Source organism: Saccostrea cucullata, unplaced genomic scaffold (assembly GCF_032062105.1).
Source record: "Saccostrea cucullata isolate Sc308-1 unplaced genomic scaffold, CSIRO_AGI_Scuc_v1 ctg20202, whole genome shotgun sequence".
In the NCBI taxonomy this organism is placed as follows: Eukaryota; Metazoa; Mollusca; class Bivalvia; order Ostreida; family Ostreidae; genus Saccostrea; species Saccostrea cuccullata.
The window spans coordinates 12,308-17,642 of record NW_026920808.1 but is presented as its reverse complement, the minus strand read 5'-3'; the positions used below and the strand labels follow the sequence as shown (position 1 = coordinate 17,642).

At 33.2% G+C, this 5,335-nt stretch overlaps 1 pseudogene; it reads right to left on the bottom strand.

Moving 5' to 3' along the window:
- Positions 1-2,784: 2,784 nt before the first annotated feature.
- On the bottom strand, positions 2,785-4,156 carry LOC134258324 (tigger transposable element-derived protein 4-like; annotated as a pseudogene).
- Between the last annotated feature and the right edge of the window lie 1,179 nt (positions 4,157-5,335).

The window sequence follows — 5,335 nt, the reverse complement described above, 5'->3', positions numbered from 1 at the left end:
TTTCATAATTACTGATTTCGTTAATCTTAAATGTGAATTTAGCGCCCTTCAAAACTGCCGTGGTTAATAGATGTAAGAGCCGTGTGTGACGTCAAATGACGTTAAATGACGTTGCAAAGTTAAATAACGCAAACAAACATTGCGAGGAAAAAAAGTGACAAATTAATTCCTAATGCACATTACGTTCATTTTTACATTAACTTTTCAGGTTTATAGTTTTTCATTAAATTGAAATAATACATTTTGTATTTTGGTGTTCCTAGAGTATTGAAAATGCAAATAGTTCTGACTGTGTATTCTAGCGCGCGGTGACAAGGTTTCGCGTGTGTAATAGAAATTTGAACGTCGTGGATTTCTAAAGGATTTCATAAGGAAAATTACACTGAATGTAAATATATACTCAAGAAGTGGTGTAAATCAGATGTGGATACTTAAAAATTCTAAAGAACTTTTGGAAAACTTGAAATCATAAGACTTTACAAAAATCAACAGCTTAAAAACTTGCGACTTTTCGACTTTATACACAACAATTCCCCACGACAAATTAAAATCCAGGCTTTTTGATATCATTGACAGCTGCTTCTTCAACAAAAATGGAACCCGTAAATTTACTTACATGTACCTCGTCACTGGTCATTTGAAAAATTATTTTGTTAAAACAGATTCTGATTGCACACACAAGTACTCTGAAGTTGACATCAAAAAGATGCTTGAGTATCTGATTGACAATATCTATTTGGTTTTTTGGAGACCAGGTATTCCAACAATCTATTGGAATTCCCATGGGTACAAATTGCACTCCGTTATTAGCAGTCTTATTTTTATATTCATATGAAGCAGAATTTATGCAAAATCTTATGCGTAAAAAGAAGAAAACACTTGCTGTGGCCTTCAACTCGACATTTAGATATATCGACGACGTATTGTCAATTAATAATGAAAATTTCCATTCCTATGTCGATACGATATATCCTGGTGAGCTTGAGATAAAAGATACCACAGAGTCTGACACATCTGTTTAATACTTGGATATTTTACTTGAAAAAGACATTAATGGTAATCTAACAACCAAGCTATATGATAAACGTGATGACTTTAAGTTTTCTACCGTCAACTTCCCTTACTTATGCAGCAATATACCTTCATCACCTGCATACGGAGTATATATATCTAAGTTGATTCGATACGCAAGAGCGTTCTCTACGTATGAGCAATTTCTTAAACGAGGTAAATTATTGACAAGCAAGTTGATGAAACAAGAATATCAACAGTCTCGTTTAAAGTCATCATTTCGTAAATTCTATGGTCGATACAATGACCTTGTCAGCAAATACAATTTATCATTGAGTCAAATGCTGACTGACGTTTTTCATACCAATTGTTAATCCATTATTTATACACTGAATTGACGACGGATTTTTTCCGTTATTTCCTGAGCATGACAACGAGCACACGGCTGGTGTGATCGGTCTGCAGGGGATGCTCACTCTTCCATGGCAACCTCTGATCTTTTTAGAGGTCCGTGTTTGCTCTGCTCTCATTTTGTATATTGTTTAAAGGACGTTGAGATTGAATACTGTTCGTTATCTCCATATCCTTCTTCTTTTTCAAATCTTTATTTTCAACTGAAAAGGAACTTTGGATAATATATCATAGGATATCACCAGCTAATCCTCACGTTTGATGCCAGGGGCCCAATGGATCAGAGAATATTATATTGAATTATAGATGTGTATATGAATTATAAATAATATGATATTAAGTATAAATTGTTTATTTTTTAAATTCAACTGCTACATCTACATAGGGTAGGTAAATATACGACAGCATCCCAATCAGTCAGGTCATGTGTGTGATTATTCAGCTAAACGGGCTTGAACAATTTGATCAACAGATCCACTTCAAATGAATGAAATTTTCTTTATACAATCAAACCTGTATTAAGAGACCTTCCAACGGAGAAAGGTAAAAAGGTCACATATGACAGGTGGTCTCTTAATACAGGTAGCTTGATTTCCGAAGTGTAAGCACACATTTCTTTATCAAATTAATTATTGTTAACACTACAAAAATAACCGCATATATTGTATTTTGAGATTTATTTCATAAACATTGTAAAGTAGTACTGTATCATTTAATTTACCAATAAATAAAAATCTGAAATATAGTATAATATGTTATAATTTTCAAAATTAACTTTTTAAAATAACAGTAATATTACCAATTAATACAAATTTAAAATACATGCATAGTAAAAAATAGTAAGAGATGTTATAATTTTTCAAAATCTACTTCAAAATATAGCATAAATATAATAAAAAGGTTTTTGGTTATAATATATCACAACTTAAAAAATTAAATATATCACAGTACATGTTGCTATATACATTGATGGTTTGTAAGTAAAAATCTACACTGATCCTCTGGGAGTAAAAAAATCAGTTATCGAGGATTGCCTCTCCTTTTGAACAATTAGGCAAGAAATCAGCTCCTCCATTTGAAATACATTTTTTAACAATTTGCTGCAACCCCTGTGTACGGAAAATGTTTTGATTTTTTTGACACATTCCAAGAGTTCCTTGTTGTTTGGAAATTGAGACAGAATCATATCCTCTTCTTCACTCTCATCATCAGTTTCACCCTGATCATTTATGTCACTAAGAAGATCATGTGCTGGTTTAGTCCAATCAATTTCAGCATTGTCACAGGTAGCCAACGTTTCGTCTATTTCCTTCAGCTCATTGAATTCGCATCCGAATAAATCCATGGATAACTTTAAAACAGCTAGCCGGATGTCGTCATCATCATCAAGATCATCACAGCTTTCTGCATGTAATTCCTGTGTAAGTTCTTGGGATGTGTCACTAATAAACCCGGCTTTAAGAAAGCACTTCTCGATGGTGAATCCTTCCACGAGCTTGAGAGCCAATAGATGGCATCCAGTATGTTGATTTGCTTCAACAGGTCAGGGCCACTAACATCAGGTTGTCTCTCCATCTCCTTCACCATGTGGATCATCTGTTTAAAAAATTGATCATAAATTAGCTTCATGAAAACTATTGATCAATTTAATTACAATTGTATAAAGATCAGTAAGCTTTGATGTTATCAAAACAGGTTTTAAATACGTTATGTTTATGTAAACTTTAACACTTATTGCTAAAACAACAAATAAATGTAAAGACGGCACTAACCTGTCGTTTTCTACATTTGAGTTTCACGGTCTGTATAATCCCCTGATCCATTGGCTGTGTCTTGGAGGTGGTGTTTGGTGGGAAAAATTTGACCGTTATGTTACTGAGCGTCAATGCGTGATGAGAGGGGGCATTATCTACAAAGAGCAGAATTTTCCTATTCTGGCGTGTCATTTGTTTGTTTAAAAGTTTTAACCACTATTCATAAATAGCACTGGTCATCCAAGCTTTCTTATTGAAGCGATATATCACAGGCAAAGTTTTGGGATCAAGTTTTTGAAAACATCTTGGCTTACGACATTTACCGATGACAAGTGGCTGTAATTTTTCCCCTGTCATACTTGCGCATAGGGCGATTGTAATCCTTTCTTTTGACCTTTTCCCACCTGCACAATCTTGTCCTTTAATGTGAAAATTTTTCATAGTAGTATCTTCAAAGAATAAACCGGATTCATCCATATTAAAAATGTTTTCTCTACAAAATCCCTTGCACAGTGTAGGTAATTTTTTTTCCAGTCATCAACAGTACTGTTGTTCACATCTCCCCGCTCCCCGCTCATTGTCGCTAAAACGATGTTGTTTCTTCTTAGGAAACTTTCTAACCACCCATTCGATGCTTTAAAAGTGTCATTGTTTAAATCTTTAGCGAATTTTAAGGCTTGTTCTTTAAGAAGCCAACCGGAAACATTGACTGGTCTGTTAATGGCTCCCTTGAACCATTCGTATGTAAGTTTGTTAATTTCTTCATTCCCGGTTAAGTACCGTCGTCTCTTACTTTCCGCTGGGACATTATTTTCATAATCTTCTAATATTTCAGCTTTTCTTTTCCTCAAATTTTGTATTTGTGTTTTTCCAACACCGAAATCTTTAGCGATTTTATATGCAGGATTCCCAGTGTCTAACAGTCTAATAGCCTCGATCTTTTGTTGTAAGGATAACACAGTGCGCTTGGGAGAAGCCATGAATCTCGCACACAGGCTCAAAATACTCTGAACTCAATTAAATCATTGTTGAAATTTATAGTCATTGTTGAGATTTACTCACTATCGAGCTATTCTAACAAGATTTATTGCCTTGGAGCAATATTGAGAAAAACGGCTTTCAGTAGAACGATTCATGTAAATTACTTTTTTTATTAACTGGAATGAAAAACATTTAAATTTTTCACATATTTTAACAAAAAGTATGGATTTTAATTTTATCTACTTAAAATTATATATTTTCATACTTATGCAAACTTGTTTATTTACTAAGTTACGTAAATGATTGACTATTGAGTGATAGGAAGGATAATTCCTGCAAAAGCAAAGTGATTGTCTCATCATCGAGCTCTCGAATTTCCTTCTCAAGAAACGAATTTGAATTGGTCCCTAGCATAAAAAAATACAGTAAACTTTCATGAATTCATATTAAAAGGGATCATTCTTAAAAAGTAGTTCGGCATTAATCACACAAGAGTTCGTCAAAACATACAAAATGTAAAGTACCTCCTTTTCCATTACTAGAGAATATTTTTATGTTCTCATCAGACAGACAATGTCATAGAAAGTAGTGTTTTCTAAAACGTAATTCCAAATACAATGTATACCACTGAGAAGAAAATTATAAAACCTTCACATTCTTATTAAATTGTGTTGATGTCAACCGCCTAGTGTATGTTCGTAACTGACATACTTTTGGAGTTTATAATTACAATATCATTTAATAAATTGATATCTTCATAATCCAGGAATGTCTACTTATTATCCAGAGCTCCTCCTTTACACCTGAGTGGAATTTAATCAGACTTACATAATTTGTTACATTCACATTCAGCAAATTGATGTGAAAAAAACTCAGAATATTGAACTGGAAGAGAACACACAGTGTAACACATATGATCCCAATCCTCATAATAATTTTATACTTTAAAATCGGGTAGAGATAACGGTCAAATAATCAAGTATTTAATGTTCAGAGTAGTATGGAACTAATTTGAATTTTAAAATTTCCCTCTGATAACATTATATTGGACCCTTAAAATCATCTATCGGCAATTTTTTTTTTAATTTTTATTTTCAACTAAGAAAGAAAACGGGATGAGATATCCTAAGATATTCCCGGCTAATCCTAACCTATGGTACCAGGGGTCCATGGACAGG